Source organism: Mauremys reevesii, linkage group 5 (assembly GCF_016161935.1).
Source record: "Mauremys reevesii isolate NIE-2019 linkage group 5, ASM1616193v1, whole genome shotgun sequence".
Classification (NCBI taxonomy): Eukaryota; Metazoa; Chordata; order Testudines; family Geoemydidae; genus Mauremys; species Mauremys reevesii.
Window position 1 is genome coordinate 50866450 of NC_052627.1, and position 20925 is coordinate 50887374.

Sequence of the window (20925 nt, forward strand, 5' to 3'; positions counted from 1 at the left end):
AGGGCAGAGGTCTCTGCACGCTCCTCCTGCCTGCAAGTACCGCCCCCGCAGCTCCCATTGGCTGGGAACAGGGAAACACAGCCCATGGGAGCTGCAGGGATGGTGCCTGCAGGGATGGGCAGTGCTTGGAGCCATGTGCCCACCCAAAGGGGCTGCAGTGCATGGACATACTGGCAGCTTCTGGGAGTGGCGTGGGGTCAGGGCAAGCAAGGAGCCTGCCTTAGCCCCCCTGTGCCGCCGCCTGAGGTAAGCACCACCCAGTGGGCACCCACACCCCTCCCGCACCCCAACCTCCAACCCTGGAGCCAGCACCCCGTACCCCCTCATGAACCCCAACCCCCTGCCCCAGCCCTGATCCCCCTTCCAGAGACAGCACCCATACCCTCTTCTGCACCCTGAACCCCATCCTGCACCCCAACCCACTGCCCCAGCCTAGAGCCCCCTCCTTTTTTGACAAACTCCCTCCCAGAGCTCACACCCCTCACCACCTCCTGCACCCCAACCGCCTGCCCCAGGCTCATCCCAGAGCCTCCTCCCACACTTCAAACCCCTCGGTGCCAGCCCAAAGCCTGCACCCCCACCCATACTGCAACCCCCTGTCCCAGCCCAGTGAAAGTGAGCGAGGGTGGGGGAGAGTGAGCAACAGAGGGAGGGGGAATGGAGTGAGTGGGGTGAGGCAGATCCTGGGTTGCACTTAAATTCAAAAAGTCATCTTGTGCTTTAAAAGGTTGGAGACCACTGATCTAAAGCAATTAATCAATCATAAATTATATCACATAAGTAATAAAGTGCTCAACATTTTAATCTTTAGTAGATAAATTACTTAATCATTTTAATTTATTAAATTATTTAGTTTATTAGGACAGATATATATCGTACATAACTCAAGTACTTAAATGTTAGGAAATGCCAGAGTCAAGGTTGGCTACTAATTACATGATCAAATATTATTTTTTCACAGTACACTTCCAAAAGAACTATAATATTCTCCAAAACAAGAACTGAACAAAAGTATCTCCTCCTGAATATGGTATTAAGTTAAATATTCCAGTTAAATTTCCATCATAGTTCAGGATAAATGCTAGTGGATTCCTGGATATGCAGGTCCATATTCAGAATTAAATTAACCCTAATTTTGACCTGCATTTGACAATCTTTCACTGGTGGACACTCTCACAACATTGGTAACCCTTATGTCTTTCATCTATCCACATTTCCAATACTTATGGATCTTTTCTGGAGTAAATACTTATTCAACAAACTCAAAACACTTCACAGTGACATATCTATTTTCCCAAACTTTATTGAAATGTTTTATTGCATAATGTTTCATTCTGACTTGTATGTATGTTAAATTACAGTATAATAATAAAATATAGCATAAAAGTCAAACTGATAAAGTTGGAACTCAACAGTTTAATAAAGTCATTTTGATGTTTCTGAAATGAAATAATTTAAGTTTAACCTGAACTCTGAATTCTTTGGTTTCTAATGTGTGTATCTGGGATAATTATAGCATCCTCGTAATGTATTTTGTCCTATATTACTGACAGGTATTCTCAACAACCTTAACTCCATCTCAATATAGTTTTCAATTTGGTAACTTACATAGGGACTGATCCGAATTCAATGACTCCTGCTGATTGCAATGGGCTTTGTATCAGGCCTAAAGTTGCCATACCACCAATAATTTTGCAAGGAACTGTGTTAAAAATAAAGCAGGGATTTGGCGGCAGCCAGATCATGGTAATTGTGTGTGTGTAGGAGAATAGTTGTACACATGAGCCTTATAAAGTGAAAAGTGAGCCAGGATCTGGATAGGAAATCTCTTTCAAGGTGAAAAAGGTATAAACAGTGAGGTGGCAAAATTTGCAGATAACACAAAACTACTCAAGACAGTTAAGTCCAAAGCAGACTGTGAAGAGCTACAAACGGATTTCACAAAACTGGGTGACTGGGCAACAAAATGGCAGATGAAATTCAATGTTGATAAATGCAAAGTAATGCACATTGGAAAACATAATCCCAACTATTCATATAAAATGATGGGATTTAAATTAGCTGTTGCTACTCAAGAGAGAAATCTTGAGGATAGTGGATAGTTCCCTGAAAACATCCACTCAATGTGCAGCAGCAGTCAAAAAAGTGAACAGAATGTTGGGAATCATTAAGAAAGATAGATAATAAAACAGAAAATATCATATTACCTCTATATAAATCCATGGCAAAGCCACATCTTGAATACTGTGTGCAGATGTGGTCTCCTCATCTCAAAAAAAGATGTATTGGAATTGGAAAAGGTTCAGAAAACGGCAACAAAAATGATTAGGGGTATGGAACAGCTTCCGTATGAGGAGAGATTAATAAGATTGGGATGTTTCATCTTGGAAAAGAAACATCTAAGGGGAGTTCAGATAGAGGTCTGTAAAATCATGACTGGTGTGGAGAAAGTAAATAAGTGTTATTTACACCTTCTCATAATACATGAACTAGGGGTCACTACATGAAATTAATAGGCAGCAGATTTAAAACAAACAAAAGGAAACATTTCTTCACACAATGCACAGTCACTCTGTGGAATTCTTTGCCAGAGGATGTTGTGAAGACCAAAACTATAACAGGGTTAAAAAAAGATCTAGATAAATTCATGTAGGATAAGTCCATCGATGGCTATTAGCCAGGATGGGCAGGGATGGTGTCCCTAGCCTCTGTTTGCTAGAAGCTGGGAATGGGCGACAAGAGATGGGTCACTTGATGATTATCTGTTCTGTTCATTCCCTCTGGGGCACCTGGCAGTGGCCACTAAGCTATATAGATCTTTGGTCTGATCCAGTATGGCCGTTCTTATGTTCTTAATTGAAGGCACTGTATTGTATAAGACGAAAGAATGAATCCATCCTGCTCGGATTTGGACCTATTGATCTAGTCCATCTAGGCATTTACAACTGATTCTTAGACCAGCAAACCAAATTAGTCAAATCAATCCATTAATTCTGCCCTGCAAATAAATCATCTTTACCATGTCCCCATCAATAATTCTTTCCCCAATCTCTTTGCAGGGTTTCTCTCTGCTTCTACTGTTGCAACTGCTCTCAAGATCACATAGGAAACCCTGAACCTTCCAGCTTATGCTCATGTACTTGTGTCCTCTGCTCCTCGTTCCCACTCCCCTACTGTTAAAAGGACAGTAGCTCAAAGGCTGTTTTGGTCCTTGCACCATGTGAAAACATCTGTGACCCAGAGAACAATCTACTCTCTAATTCTCTCCTCCCTTTCTGTGAAAAAGCCATGACTCCAGCTATCAAGGTCCCTTCCCACCAGTCCCTAGGGCCACCTGTGGTAGTTGGAAAGCAAAAGATCAGAAGCCTGACAGCTACCAGTCTTGGGACACCAAACAGGAATCCAGTTTCCTCTTCACTGACTCTTGTTTACTGTGCCATAGAATACTGCTTACCCATCCGGACACACAGTTCTCACACATCTCTTGTCAATTCTCAGCTTAATACCATCACACTGATCATTATGGGCACAGTAAAATCAACACCATAACCATGACTTTGCATACTGGTACATGTCCATGCACCCCAAATTTGTCACTACATGTGAATTCTTCAGGATTCCCATCGTATCAAAAGTAACAAGGATCTCCCAATACATGAAGATTTAAACACCATACACAGATTCTGACTCACAGCCAGAAAACCATTTTGGCTTTCAGTGCAAGAGTGTGAAGACTCAGGGTTTTCCCCCAAATATCAATAGTGAGCAACATACAAGGATGCCAACATTCTGAACAAACATTTAATCAAGGACCCAACCTAGAGACTTTTCCCTCCCACAAAAAATATGGTCCACTTTGAATGGCATCTGCACATCAGATGGTAGATGTGCCTACCTTCTCAGTAAATGGAGACTGAGACACAATACTATTTGTGACTCTAGAAATAGACTTCAAACTACGGAACATCATGTCAGTCACTGTTCCAAATGATGTTGCATGATCTGGTGCAGAAGAGTAGAAGGAGAAGTAATTAGCAAAGCTGTATGAAATGTGGCTATTTCCCTTCACAGACGCTTCATGTGAACATTTCCCTCTGTTTCAGTCCATTGTGGCCAGTTCAGGGTCCCTGTGTTTTGTTTGGAGGTTTATATCTGAAAGAGCTCAAAATCTTAAACTGAGTAAAAGCTACCAAGTTTACCCATGGCTTTCCTTTCCCTTCCTGTAACCACACATTTCAAATGGTTTTAATACAATGTCATAAAATGGTCCAGGTTCACTCAAAAGGTTTGTAAAACTTTTTACAAAACTTGTAGTGAAATCAAAGACAGGACATGTTCATGTTTTCAGTTTTGTTGTAAACATCTCACAAACCCTTCATAATTAGTTTCAGATGCATTTATGTTACATTGATCAATCTCAAAAGACGCTAAGGCTCCAACAACTTCCTAATAGAATATTAGGGTTGGAAGGGACCTCAGAAGGTCATCTAGTCCAACCCCCTACTCAAAGCAGGACCAATCCCTAGACAGATTTTTACCCCAGTTCCTTAAATGGCCCCCTCAAGGATTGAACTCTCAACCCTGGGTTTAGCAGGCCAATGCTCAAACCACTGAGCTATCCTCATTACCCAACAGCAAACAATAATTATATAGGAAGTCATACTAGATGATCATAATGGTCCATTCTGGCCTTAAACTCTATACAGTCTATGAATAAAACATTAATATCTTTGGTTTCTGTTTCAAAAGAGCTAAATTTTATTTTGAGCTTAAAACACTAGTTTGCTTCAGAATTTCATCTGGAAAAAAAAAAGAGTCCCTCTCTCTCTTCCTATGACTTCCTGGAAGCTCTGACATTAAGAAAGATTGAAAGATGTGCAGGAAGGGTCTATCATCTGATCTCTTGACTTCTATGTCTCAGGGGTAATCAGCGGATCTTAGCAGCTTCTACCCACACAGGAAACACATGTAAGACTCCCACAGGGGAAAAAAATCACCTATATATTAGATTATTATCTTTGCAGCATGAGATAAGTGACTTTCAAGAATGGAACTGACATTTTTTCTTGGCCAGGATGATATTTTGAAACTCTTTTCTATTTGAAACATGTGTTAATGATACTATGTTCTTAAATTTAATGCATACTTATATTAAATGATGAAAAATCACATATAAACTAAGTCCTTTCGTAGTGAGCTGCTCACTAATAGTGTACTGCAGCATTCATTGTTTCCACTCCACTCAGAAAGGATTTCGGCTTCCTTACATTTTTCTTGGCCAAGTGACCAACCAAAAACAAGAAAAATTGACCAGAGATTATATAGTAATGCACCAGATCAAATAATGAAAAAAAAAATCAAGCCAGAGGCAGATAAGAATAACATATCATATAAAACACATGCTCCTATGTTGCTCCAGCTGGCTTTAGGCTTTTGCCTACCTTCATGTCTATTATTTGTGCAGTAGCTGCAATCCAGAGACTCGAAGATGCTAGGCACTGCACAAACACAAAGACAACTCCTGCCAGAAAAAGTTTACAAACTAATTAGACAAGACAATCACGGGGAAGGGAAACAGAGGCACAGAGAGGTGAAATAACTTGCCAAAGGTCACACAGCAGGTCAGTGGCCAATCTGGGAACAGAACCCAGAACACCTGTGTCCTAGCCACTAGACTATGCTGCAGTTCTACATAAACTTTCACTGGCTTAACGTTATTCTCTGAGCACCTATCCCTTAGTCTCTCTGCCCCACACATATTGGATGATTTAGTTGGCACTGGTCCTGCTTTGAGCAGGGGATTGGACTAGAGGACCTCCTGAGGTCTCTTCCAACCCTAATATTCTATGATTGCACACTCTCCTCCTGGACCAATGTGCAGAGGTGCAGCAAACCCAAGAGTCCCATATTAAATTTGGTCTCACCTGTAAACAAGCCTGTCCTACCCTCTTTCTAACCCCCATCAGCTGCTTGATTTACAAGGCCAAAAAAACTGTCCTGTTTCCTGTTATCTTAGTGGTCATGCTGGATAAAAAGCAATTGAATAAAGATGGCTAACAAAATCTCTGTGCTTGTGCTGTAACTAGTAAAGCTGTCTGTTGTGTGATTGCTACAGAAATTGTGGTTTTAAAGAAAAAAATACATTGCAGGAACCACCAAAACTATTCCTTAACACTAAGCGTTAACAGACATTCCGGTTGGCCAGGAAATGATCCCCCAATTCACACACTTGTACAGTATTAAATGTACTTTTCCCTTCAACTCATCGTGTGATCATAATGTAACAAATACGTGGCCTTGATCTGGTTGGGAAAATTAACTAGAGTATTCAATATACAATGTTAGTCATCATCTTTACATTAATTTTCATTCTTTAAAAGGGAACTATGATGGGGCGTTAACCCCACATTAGCACAGACGGGGCTAAAGGGGCAAGAGAGTCCAATTAGCCTGAAGCTGCACCTGCTGGGGATCTAAAGGGCAATGAGACTGATAGAGAATGAAGCGCACCTGGGCAGGAACAGGTGGGGCTTCTATAAAGCATAGACTAGTGCAGGGGGCAGCAGTAAGGTGAGTCTGCAATCACATTCCCTGACATAAAGAGGAGAATAGGAGGCTGAGAAAGAGCAGGGTAGGAAGCAGTCCAAGGAAGGAGCAGTAAGGTCTGAGAGAGATAGACCTGAACTGCTAGTTTGAGGGTCCTAAATTGGAACCCAGTGTAAAGGGCAGGCCTGGGTTCTCCCACCAGCCGCTACAAGAGTGGTACAGTCAGCATAGTGAAGATGGATACTGTCAGACTCCAAGGAAGGAGACACTGATGATACCCCAGAAGGGGAAGACAATGGTCACTTGGCCAGAAGGCTAAAACATGAAGAAGAGACTTCATGACCAGCTCCTAGCCAATAAAAGAAGGCTGCAGAGCAAATGACAGAGGCAACAGGCTGAGTGCCAGAAGCTGGGAATGGGCAACGGGGATGGATCACTTGATGATTACTTGTTCTGTTCATTCTCTTTGGGGCACCTGGCATTGACCATTGTCAGAAGACAAGATACTGGGCTAGATGGACCTTTGGTCTGACCCAGTATGGCCATCTTATGAGTGACTGCCTGGTGGGGCATAGACAGTGGCAAGCAAATTCTCCATGTGGGCCAATAGGAGGTGCTGTCAAGCAATAAGTAGCAGACCCTGTGACAGGAACATAATTTGAAAATCCAAGCTTCTTCATACTATATCAATGGCAGAAGAGCTTGAGGACAATTATGTTTCCAACAATACTTCACTATTCACCCAGGAAATCTCTTCAGTTTAATGTATCATGTTTCATATTACCAGATATGAGCTACAGTAACAGCTATGTCCTGCCAACTGCTATCCAAATATTTGAGAAAAGAATGGAGCAGCCAAAGTTGGATTATAGAAATTTAGTTTTTGTGGCTCTTAGCACAATATGAAAGATACAATCTTCCGCTGGCAATGCGCAGAAACTGAACATTTCATTTTCTTGTGCGTTACAGTATGGGACATTAACTACATACAGGAACTGAAACCAAGTAAAGATTTTAAATGGAAGGAAAGGAAGGCAGTGTGGTATAGTGAATAAGGCACTAGACTGGGTGTCAGATAATGTGGGTTCTATTTCCAGGGTGGCCACTGATCTGTTGTGTGACTTCAGGCAAGTCACTTCTCTGGGCTGTGCTTCTGTTTTTTCTCCTATTGTCTGTCTGTTTTTTCTACATTGTAACCTCCTTTAGGCAAGCACTACCACTCATCAGGTATTTGTACAGCCCCTGACACGATGGGGTCTTGATCTCAGTTGGAATGTCTATGTTGCTACCACTACATAAATAATAATAAAAACAAATAAATGACTTTTAATGTGAGTTAAGTTACAAATGACAGTACGCAACCTAGTACAGAAATACAGCCTATTAGCAGCTATTCTTACAGTTGCAGAAGAGTCCAATTACAAGAGAGGCTAACGTGTTAGTGAACCAAATCACGGAAAAATAGCAACTGTTTGAATTTCTGTAACACTTTTCATCCCAAAAGAACCTAAAATGCTAGTCAACCTTAAACTAATATGCCAACTATGCCCAATACATTGGAATGACTTACCCACAACTAAATAAAGCTGTAACAGTATAAGCCAGCATTATACAACAGAGATTAAGAATACCTTATCCAATTGAAATACTTTATACAATATTGTCCAGGGTCTGTGAGTAAACAGACAATTTTTCTTAGGCATGTAAATAATATTTTTGCAATAGAAGGGTTAGTCTTGAACTAGATCAGTTTTATTTGTCACACTTGAATACTCATGAACAGTCAATGAAATGACTAAATTTTGCATTCCAGTTACTCATTATGAAACTCTTGTTAGCTTTCCCAGCCATAGACCTTATAATAGATAGATATACTCTACAGGCAAATTGTGAAGTGAGAGTCATCCAAACCTAATGTATGTGAACAACAATCTAAAAAGTGCAAACTACAAACTACTGTCCTTTGCCTATACACAGAAACTGATTTCAAATGGAGATACAATTCACAAGCAGGGCAGCAGGAAAGGAATACTATTAGTTATGCAATGAACATTAAAACAGAATAATAACTAAGATGAGCAATTAGAGATTGACTTTGTTCTTTGGAGAAATACCAAGTACAGGTTAGAAAAACTGAGTTGCAAATGGCAGGATTGCAAATGAGGATGGAAAAAGGAAGTTAGAATCTTGTAGAGAGTACATTATAGGCAGGGCTAGTAGCATAATTTACTATTAAAGTTCCCTAACACTTCCCATTATAAGACCCTGTTTTCAGTTGCCCATAACTTTGTCAAACTTTACCCATTTGGACTGACATTTTCAATGCTGAATGCTTACCTCAGGATGATTTTTTGAGGAAATTTTCAGCCAAAATAGTTCAGCTGTGTCTAAGAATTTGGGTAGGGGAAAATATATGTTATTTTGCGCATGTTAAAAAATTCTAGTGAACTGTTCATTGAAATGTGCTAGTGCCTCTATACTTTAGAGGAGGGGCTTTAAATTTGACAGGGGGTAGCCTTTGTATCAGGGATGTGACTTTTACCATCCCCATGAAAATGCACTTGAATATGATCAAGTTGTAACCCTTTGAAAAATCCAATTTTGCACATGCTCAGCAGAGACTTGTGAGTTTAACAGCTAAAATAGCAAAAGATTCTGTTTGCATTGCAGATGCTTCAGCCTGGGTTGCTACTCTGGACTGCTGCAGACAGGGAGTCTGTCTATCCCATGTTCTAAATGCCAAACTGCCTGATTTAAATGCAGAGGGGATAAGCGAGTAATAGTGGGGGAGTAGAGTGAGACAAGGAGGCTAGGGGAGAGGGCAGGAGACTTGGACTGGATCCTGGGGGGCCAGGAAGAAGGAAAGTGAGATTTCAGGTTGGGGGAGAACTGGGACTGGCTGTGCAAAAAGACTGAGACAAGGAGCTGATGAGAAGGAAGCAATGAAATTGGACAAAGAGCTCCAAGAGGGAGACTGGGATCCAATGTGACTAGGGAACATGGAGAGACCTAATTGGAGGCCTGGGGAAAGGGAGGAAAGAAAAAGATTGGAGGAGCAGCTAGGTGGGGAGACTGGAACTGGCTGGGCAAGGAGTCTGGGACTAACGGCACAGGGAAGGAAGAGAAACTGGGGCTTGGATGGCAAATCCAGATGAAGAGATTAGAACTTGTTGGGCAAATAGACTGGGATGAGAATTCTGGACTGGGATGAGAATGAGTGTAGAGCATGGTACTGACAAGTGATGAGAATGGGCATTGGACAAGGAGCCAGGGGTTGGAAAAGATCGGCTGGAGTGGATGCAGCAGAAGCATCTGTGACCACTAGACAGCATTGTTCTCCACAGACTGGAATATAGCCAAAGATTCCTCAATGGGGCAAGGTCTTGTGGAAAAAATAATATGTGATCATGTAATTAAAGATTGTACCATAATGCAAACACACAGACAGCCCAAACTGAGGCTGCCCAGGCAACCACAATGCTGGTATATCCTTATTTGATTGCTTGACTTTGCAACCTTAATAGTGTTCCTTTAATGTAGTTTTTATGTGTAATTAAACATTTAATTTAAAGCAAAATAAATGCTAAAGGCAACATGTACAGACAGCAGTGACAGAAGTGAAAGCAACAGCCTCCCAGAGTTGACACTGGCCTTCCCTTATATTTGATTCTCAAGCCCAAAGCACCATAGCACTTCCCAGGATTAACCCAACCCATTAATCTCACAGTACTACCAGGTTTACATTATTCAAAGACTTGCAACTTAATTAAGGTCCACAGCTATTTGAAGGCCTAACAAGACTAGACTACAGTACAAGACAACCTCTGAATCTTTTCAAAAGAGTTTGGGTCTACCTGTGAATCCACCCTCTTCTACACTAAAGATGAAGTGATGCCTAATTCACAAGAAAAGGAGGCATTACTCCCAGTTCTGGCCACTTCAGGGTTGGCAGAGCCAACCAACCCTTCCACATTAATTCTCTCACTGCTGGTGGGAATATAACCCCTACTACTAAAATCAACGGCTTACAGTGGCATATATAAAATGTACCATGACATTAAAGTACAGTTATTCACCAAACAACCATGCAACATAAACCCACATCAGTGCTTCACAGTACCTGTGCAGTGAAGGCTTTGAAAGCCTGCTTCACAGTCAGGATGCACCTGTGCCATGAAAATCCATGCAGCTGCTGAAGTCTCTTATTTTATTTTGTCTGTGGCAGGGGCAGGGGCAAGAAAAAAAAGCCAGTTGCCTTGAGCTCTCTGTTTCTTCACAACTGTGCTCAGAGTGTATAGATACCAAGTTGACAGACATCTAAAAATATGAAAGAGAAGAGTATTAGGATGTTGATTACCTGACAGCCTGACAAAGAGAATGGTTGAGAGGTTTGGCTTAAAAGACACAGTGGCCCAGTGTCACCAAAATGTTTATTTATAATAGCCTTCTCTCATTCTATTGTTTCCTGCAGCCAATGAGACGGGAGGCCTAACCAACATAAGGAGGAGGGGAGGAAACTAGCCTTGAAAAAAAATTCTAGAAGCAAGCATGCACGCATTTTGGGAAAGCTAAAAGCACCTTGAGATAATGTCCGCTGCCACTCAAAAATTCCCTAATTTCATTGGTGGCCTGTGCTTTTTAATCTGTTACATAAGCAAAGCCCCAGCTTGGTAAAGATTGATATTATATGCTAGGAGAAGGCAATAGTTATTTTGAGTGCATCTGTCAGATTAGTACTGCATCACTGATAATTTTACCTATCTCCAGAAAGTAATAAGCTGATCTGTCCTGTCACATTTTTGTTGAGGCAGTCAGCAATCCTGCTCCTTGAGCTCTTAATGGGATTTTAAAGTGTCTTCTCAGCATTGTTGCCATACACATTTTGCTTCATGTCCAGGACAGCTGACTGGTACCAGGGGTGCTGGAACAATTTGTAAAGTGGGGGTGCTGAGAGCCATTGAACCAAACTATAAACCCTGTATATGATGGAAACCACTTCAAGCCAAGGGGTTCTGCAGCACCCCAGCACCCATAGTTCCAGCACCTATGATTGGTAGATTTTATCTTTCAGAGAGTCACACTAAACAATTCAAGGGCACTTTTTACATGGAGTGGGAGCCACAGAAGAGCACAGAATCTGAAACTGGAAATATGCCTAACTCTTAACTTTCTCCTTTCATGTTTCTGTCCTGTTGATTTAATAATTTCAGTGATTCCTTTGATCAGTGACCCAAACCACATGCTGCAAATAAAGTGGCAGTTAAAAAGTACAGTGAGGAGCTGGAGGCCTTCGAAGGATTAAACAAACATCTTTCCATACAAAACACATTTTTCCATACAAAATAGAGGATGTGATCTGAAAAGAAATGCTAGTCAGCAGTAGGCATCAGTTCATTAGCTCAGCCTCAAAGAATCACATCAGCATTCCAACCCCACAAGAAAAAAAAATCACCCAGTTCTGTGGGAAAAGATCAAGCTGAAAAGAGCATACAGCATCTCTTGTGAGTAATACTGGAGATTTATAGCACCTTCACTTTTCACAGTGCTGCTAAGCAGAAGCTATAAGGTACCATGTCCTCCTTTCTGCATGAAAGGAAAGCTCTTTCTCTTGTTTGCTTTCTTTGTATCTTGTTCTAACAATGACTTACACATTCAAGTTACAGGGGTTGTTTTTACTAAATTAGAACAAAAATAGGCAGGTCCCTGTAACGCAAGTCTGGTATATATCTCAAATGACCCTCATTTTCAAAGACTGGGACAGTTGCAATGGTTGCAAAGGTAACTCTACTGTGAATTAAGTATAACACAAATTCCATAGTGAATCAAAACTACTTCTGAAATGTTGTAAACAGTAATGGATGAAGCCTTTGTCACATAATCCACTCTCTTCCTGTAGTTTTCTGTAATGTCCCAAAATAAGGCCTTATTTTCAAATGTTGAGGCTGAACCAACTCCAGCATCCAAATTTGTGTGACTCCTTTGACTTGGGTGGATAATCAGCTGAAAATAAATTCTGAGTGTGAAGCCATGGGCAAGAGGTCTAATGCAATCCTTGGATTAGAAACAGGGAGATTTTCAGTAGGAAGGTAATATTACCTCTGTATTTGGCATTGGTGCAACCACTACTGGAATTCTGTGTCTAGTTCTGGCATCTACATTTCAAGAGGATGTTGATAAACTGGAAAGGGTCCAGAGGAGAGCCAGGAGAATGATTAAAAGATTAGAAAACATGATTCATAGTGAAAGACTCAAGGACCTCAATCTGTTTAGTTTATTAACTTCTCCTTGTTAAGTACCAGTCTATAAGTACCTACATGAAGAACAGAAATTTGATAATAGATGGCGCCTCAATTTAGTAGAAAAAGGTATAACAAGATCCAATGGTTGGAAACTGGACATAAAGTAGAAATAAGGTGAAAATTGTGAGGGTAATTAACCATTAGAACAATTTACCAAGGGCTGTGATAGATTCTCCATCAGTGATGATTTTAAAATCAAGATTGGATGTTTTTTTCTAAATGATATGCTCCGCCATAAACAGGACTTCATTCAAAAAGTCATATGGTTTGTGTTATGCAGAAGGTCAGACTAGATAATCACAATAGTCCCTTTTATAATCTATGAAAATGATATGCCTACTTCTTTTTCAGCCTTACTTTTCAGTGCCCAAGAGTTCCTGGATTAAAGGCTTAAGTGATTTAAGAAGTTTACCTTGGAGTCAAAGAGGTAAATTTCACCAGTGCAAATCACTTTTTTATACTGGTGAATGAATGTATACTTGAGGTTTGTACTGCTGCAGTTATATTGGTGCAAGCCACTGGATGGGGTATACATATTGCATTTGCATGAGAAAATTGGGCAGTTGTATGCCTTACTATCCAATCTGCAACTTCAGATAGAGCTCAGTCATGCCATTTAGGAACTGTCCTCTTTCTGGGCAGGGTAAAATAGTATCACCCACGGGGGGAGCTCCAGGATGAATCCTGCAGAATTCCTCCCAAAGCTCCTCAGCTCACAAAAGGAGCATGTCTTCTGCCAGTCCCCTTTGGTACAGTTGGGAGGGCACCATGCTCTCCCATGCTGCCCTGTATGTAGTTGGGGACATGGCCTTTTCAGGCTGCCATGTTTTAATCTTGGGCTGTGTGGTAGGCATCACACAGACAGGCTCTTCAAGCAGGATGGATTTCAAAATCTGCCAAAAACCTAACATTATGACATAACAGATTTAGTCAGTAAATGATAACATAATAGTAAAATAATAAACATGGAAAGAGCTGGGATATAATTGTAATTGTAAAAGTGTTGAAAGCAATCCAGAATTTTCTCTTTAGCAACATTAAAGGTGTGTCAGTTTATTTTCTCCTTGTATGAACCTGCCTTTGCTGATGTCTTAGGCCTGGTCTACACTAGGGGTGGGTGTCGAACTAAGGTACTCGAACTACCTTAGTTCGAACTACTCACCCGTCCAGACGCCGCGGGATCGAAGTCCGCGGCTCCCCCGTCGACTCCACCACCGCCATTCGTGGTGGTGGAGTTCCGGAGTCGACGGGAGCGCGTTCGGAGTTCGAACTATCGTGTCTAGATGAGACGCGATAGTTCGAACTCTGAGAAGTCGAACTCTCCGCGTCGACCCAGCAGGTAAGTATAGACCTACCCTTAGTGAAGTGACAATGTTTCATTTTAAAGAGAAACTGATTAGTATGGCCAAGTAGTTAGTAATGTAGCCATGTTAAAAACTGTAGCCTACAAAAGTGACACAGAAAGAGCATTTGGATAAATCACAAAATGTCTGCTTCTGCATGCTCCACCCTTTCACCACATCTCTTAACTGTCCCCTCCGTCACTTGTACCAAGAAATAGCATGGTCTCGTAATTAGTGGAGATCTCCTGTTAAGGAGTCCAGAGATCTTGCTTCTATGGGGACCTATTCATTAGCTTTCTGTGTTGCTATGAGCTAGTCATTTACCTTTCTATGCCATAGTTTACCCATCTGTAAAACTGAGATAATACTCTCACACTTTTGAGATCTTCAGATGAAAGGTGCTAGTAGTAAAACCCTAAACTTACTACAGAATTTCATTTGTCCCACATTCATTACTACCAGTTTTTGACTTGAGAAAATATCAAATCATAAATCTGAGGTGATAGCAATGGGATGGCTACTAAAATTAAAAAAATGTTTCCATATTATTTTAAGCTTCCTGATTTTTTTCCTACTGTCCTTCAGTTTAAGACTCTGTGACAAATTTGAACGTTAGCACATTGAGAAATGGGCTTCACATTTCGTCCCACTTTAATTTTGATGTGGAAAAAAATCTTGAAGCTTTCAATAATCTTATAAAGTTTGAACCCTATAGGGTCATAAGATTTTAAGCAGAGTTCAACCTTGAAGTTTGATTTTAAAGAAGAAAATGCTATATAGCCAACTGTAATTCTCAGGAAGAAGCAGCGGGGAATGAATATGCTAACTCGGTGGGTCTCAAACTTTAGCAACCCAAGGACCCCACATTTTGATTTAAAAAATGTTGGGGACCCCCAAACCTCCCACTCAGCCCCAGGCCCTGCCCTCACTCCACCTCTTCCCCCACGGCCACACCCATGCCCCACCTTTTCCCACCCCTGCTACGCCCCTGCCACTCCTCTTCCCTGCCTCTTTCCTCCCATCCCCTGATTATGCCCTGTCCCCATTTCTCCCCCTCCCTCCCAGTGCTTGCTGCATGCCAGGGAACAGCTGGGAGGGAGGGGTAGGAGTTGATCCTCTGAGCACACCCTGTCCCCGCTCCTCCCCCTCCCTCCCAGCACCTCCTGCACGACGCTGAATAGCTGTTCCCCAGCATGCAGAAGGCACTGGGAGGGTGGGGGAGAAGTTGAGAGAAGGAGCAGGAGGAGTTGATCAGTGAGGCCCGCAGACCCCCTGGAGTACCCTTGCAGAACCCCAGGGGTCCACAGACCTCAGTTTAAGAAACGCTGTGCTAACTATTGTATTTCAAAAATTTAATCAGATGCAAATGTTTGTTTCCACACAGGTTTCAATTAATTTTGTATAGGGGAAAGAATTTAAAATAAAATGCATTTACTAAAGTATTACCCATTCAGCTAGCAGCCACCAATTTTGTAAATATTTATATACTTGTAAGTTAAAAAGAACATAAAGCTTACTTTTGAAATTGGCAGAGCTCCAAGTACCATTAAGCAGCCAATCCATCACACTTGGAATAACCTGATTGTATCCATCTCAGATTTGCATTGTTTTACATCTAAAGCAAAGTTTAAATGGGTTGTGTGTGAGAGAGTACAATCTGATGTTCCTCCTGTATAATGCAGCATTCTGTTTAAAGCATAATATTCTAAATAAAGGTCATTACACAATAACTAGCAAATCCCTCCCCCCCCCCCCCGCTGATGTTAACCTCTGAATTTGAGCCAGCGTTCTCTAAACATTTTACTAAACAATAAGAATTTCTGTAGGCAGCATTCCTAAAAAGAATTTGACTAGCCAGTTAAGTCTTTAAGCAGAATTGGCTGGATTACAAATCCAAAAGCATAATTGTAGCTATCTTTTTTTCCCCAAAGGGTCTTGTTGCTAATAATTGATATTCCATTTTACAAGGCCTCCACCATTTTACATTCTGTCCAGCTAAATCCTATATGGTGAGTGTCCATTTACAAAATTGCAGTGTCTGTACCATACCCAAGAGAAAGTATTGACAGAAGTTGTACTAGATGACAAAACTGAGCACTCAGCACTCAGCACATGAAACAAAAATAAAAAGACATCAAAATAAAGGACGGGATAGCAAAAGTTCTTAAAAACACTCCTGGTATGTTGCAGATATGTTATATATAATAATTACACAGTTTCACACACTAGTTTTCACCCTGTGTGCCAATATTGGTGCATAAAGGATAGAGATACATAGCTATTATATCCTCCATGAGCCAATAATGGTACACAGGATGAAAAACTAGTTTCTTCCATTCCTCTCTGTCATTTGCTGCTGTTTCAATCTGCTGTATGAGGCTGAGATCACCTGTTCTGACCTCCCTGCTAAGGTTCTTTCTATGGTTTTTCTAGGGTACTCTCATTTCTTCACACCAGTTGGTTTCCACTTAACTTCATGTGGGAGTCTGTGTGTTAGCATCTGGAGTACATGCCCCACATATGTCCAGCACTTCCTTCCAGTCACATACAATGTCAAGACATTAGCTTGTTATACTTATTAAATTCATATAATTTTCCCCACTTGTATTAAAAAAGATATATTCTCATAGACTCATAGACTTTAAGGTCAGAAGGGACCATTATGATCATCTAGTCTGACCTCCTGCACAATGCAGGCCACAGAATCTCACCCACCCACTCCTGTAACAAACCCCTAACCTATGTCTGAGTTACTGAAAGTCCAAAATCGTGGTTGAAGACCCTGCAGCATGAGAGAATCCCCAGCAAGTGACCCATGCCCCATGCTGCAGAGGAAAGAAAAAAAAACTCTCAGGCTGCCAATCTGCCCTGGAGGAAAAGTCCTTCCTGACCCCAAATATGGCGGCTTACCAGCCAGCACCTAGGAAAGAATTCTCTGTAGTAACTCAGATCCCACCCTATCTAACATCCCGTCACAGACCACTGGGCATCTGAAAGGAAAAGGAACTGTAGCATTTCACTTTACATTCTCAACATATTCTCAAACCAATGTCCCTACAAATGGGGATGAAGGCAGTAATTTGAATAAATGGAATATATTTACCCTAAGTAATTGATTGTGCTTTTATTTAACTTGACTGATGTATATTCTTTTTAGCTTCCTACAGGGAATAAAAAGTACAGTTGTCACCTTGATTGCTAAGGACAAAATAACTATTCTTGTCAAGGTGACAAGAATACTCAATGCATTTGGAAAAAAACCTAATGAAGTGATAGCCCCATCCTAAATGTAAAACAATAAAACCTTTATCCTTGTGGTTATTTTTTCCCATGGATTACAGCTAATAGTTTTAATTGTCAATTTTCCTTTTCATTACATTCTGTGCATTTATTCATGATTCTTCATATAAAGGAGCTCCAATGCTAATAGTCTAGAAAACTTCATGTTCTTTTTAGAGTTGTTTGTTTCTCCTTTAATTAATTCTGAATGACATTAGGGTGAGCTTCCAATATTATCACCATAATGGTATTTAGAACATAAGAACAGCCAAACTGGGCCAGACCAAAGGTCCATCTAGCCCAGGATCCTGTCTTCCGACAGTGGCCAATGCCAAGTGCCCCAAAGGGAATGAATAGAACAGGTAATCATCAAGTGATCCATCCCCTGTCGCCCATTCCCAGCCTCTGGCAAACACAGGCTAAGGACACCATCCCTGCCCATCCTGGCTAATAGCCATTGATGGACCTATCCTCCATGAATTTATCTAGTTCTTTTTTGAACCATGTTATGGTCTTGGCCTTCACAACATCCTCTGGCAAGGAGTTCCACAGATTGACTGTGCATTGTGTGAAGAAATGTTTCCTTTTGTTTATTTTAAACCTGCCGCCTATTAATTTCATTTGGTGACCCCTAGTTCTTGTGTTATGAGAAGGAGTGAATAACACTTATTTACTTTCTCCACACCAGTCATGACTTTATAGACTTCTATCATATTCCCCTTAGTTGCCTCTTTTCCAAGCTGAAAAGTTCCTGTTTTATTAATCTCTCTTCATTCGGCAGTCATTCCATACCCCTAATCATTTTTGTTGCCCTTTTCTGAACCTTTTCCAAGTCCAATATATCTTTTTTGAGATGAGGCGACCACATCTGCATGCAGTATTCAAGATTTGGGCGTACCATGGATTTATATAGAGGAAATATGATATTTTCTGTTTTATTATCTTTCCCTTTCTTATTGATTCCCAACATTTTGTTCACTTTTTTTATGACTGCTTCTGCACATTGACTGGATGTTTTCAGAGAACTATCCACAATGACTATAAAATCTCTTTCTTGAGTGGTAACAGCTAATTTAGACCCCATCATTTTATGAGTAGTTTTGTATCATCTGCAAATTTTGCCACCTTACTGTTTAACCTTTTTTCCAGATTATTTATGAATATGTTGAATAGGATTGGCCCAGTACAGACCCGTGGGGGACACTACTATTTACCTCTCTCCATTCTGAAAACTGACCATTTATTCCTACTTTTGTTTCCTATCTTTTAATCAGCTACCAATCCATGAGAGAACCTTCCCTCTTATCCCATGACTGCTTACTTTGCTTAAGAGCCTTTGGTGAGGGACCTTTTCAAAGGCTTTCTGAAAATCTAAATACACTATATCCACTGGATCCCCCTTGTTGACCCCTTCAAAGAATTCTAGTGAGACAAGATTTCCCTTTACTAAAACCATGTTGACTCTTCCCCAACAAATTATGTCATCTATGTGTCTGACAATTTTGTTCTTTAATATAGTTTCAACCACCACAGCCTTCACAGTGTCATTACAGCAAAGTTTGAATTAGAGTGGAGGGGGAAATGAAGATGGCATGGGATGATCTAACTTTTTTCTCAGGTCCCTCATTCTCCATTATGGACAGGACATGTGTTTTCCTTACAGCTAGATAGGGTCCCATTTCTTTAATATTTGTTACATACTTGTGTGGAATGTAATATAACAATATGAAAGAGGCCACTTACATCTGAACTACAGTATGATGAATGTCAATACACCTTTTCAGATAGGTGCAACATGAAAGACAAATGCTATTTACTTTTCATTTACCTTATGTACAGTTCAAAGGTACTTCAATCAGCAACACTGAGAATCTGGGGTATGACATACCTAGTATGCCAACACACAGTTATTCATATCTTACAAAAATGCCATGGGAACTTTAATGATCAAAACTGATCTGGTCCTCCATGTTACATCTCTTTCAATGACAGCAACTTCCAGTGACAGACTACCCTTTAAAACCATCCTGGGACAGTGGTTCAATACAACTCAGGAGTGAACAAAAACATCTGCTGAACTGCCAGCACTCCTTCCTGTAATAGCTAGGTGTTCCTTAAAGGAATGCTAATCTAACCTGGTTTAGTTTATGAGAGATGATAAAATCATAAGAAGAAGATATAATTAAATAATTAGGACAATTCCTATCAGATTATAAACATTTTAAGGTGAAGTATGTCAAATGTTTCGCTTAGGGGGGTTGAGAGTGTCCCTTTTAGTGAAAATTGACTCAAGTTCAGAAAACCACCTAATTTAAGCATATTCTTATGAGCTTGACAATTTAAAATAGAGATTATCTATTTGGTTTTTAATAGGTTTCAGAATGGTAGCTGTGTTAGTCTGTATCAGCAAAAAGAATGAGGAGTACTTGTGGCACCTTAGAGACTAACAAATTTATTTGGGCATAAGTTTTCGTAGACTAAAACCCACTTCATCGATGCATGTAGTGGAAAATACAGTAGGAAGATGTGTATATATATATATATTTTTAAATATATATATATATATATATATACACACACACACACACACACACACAGAACATGAAAAGATGAGGGTTGCCATACCAACTCTAACGAGACAAATCACTTAAGGTGGGCTATTATCAGCAGGAGAAAAAAACTTTTGTAGTGATAATCAGGATGGCCCATTTCAAACAGTTGACAAGAAGGTGTGAGTAACAGTAGAGGGGGAAATTAGCATGGGGAAATAGTTTTTAGTTTGTGTAATGACCCATCCACTCCCAGTCTTTATTCAACCCTAATTTAATGGTGTCCAGTTTGCAAATTAATTCCAGTTCTGCAGTTTCTTGTTGGAGTCTGTTTTTGAAGTTTTTTTGTTGAAGAATTGTGACTTTTAGGTCTGTAATTGAGTGTCCAGGGAGGTTGAAGTGTTCTCTGACTGGTTTTTGAATGTCCACATATCTAGTCAAGGGACACCATCATAGGACCTAATCACATCAGCCACACCATCAGGGGCTCATTCACCTGCACATCTACCAATGTGATATATGCCATCATGTGCCAGCAATGCCTCTCTGCCATGTACACTGGCCAAACCAGACAGTCTCTACGCAAAAGAATAAATGACACAAATCAGACGTCAAGAATTATAATATTCAAAAACCAGTCAGAGAACATGTCAACCTCCCTCCGCTGTGACAAGTGAAGTCAAATGAAGTAAAAAATTAGTTGCCAGGTATGTTAGGATCATTCTTATTCTTGTAGTTAAATCTTAAATATAAACTGAAATAAAATGGGAACTATTATGTGCACTGCATGAACATGCCTGGAAAAGCATACAAAGGAAACATGCACCAATGCTCAACCCTCAAGTCTGTGTCCCAGTGATGTATTGTTATGGGTGGCAGGAATCACAGTCGGCTCAACTCTGTCACTCA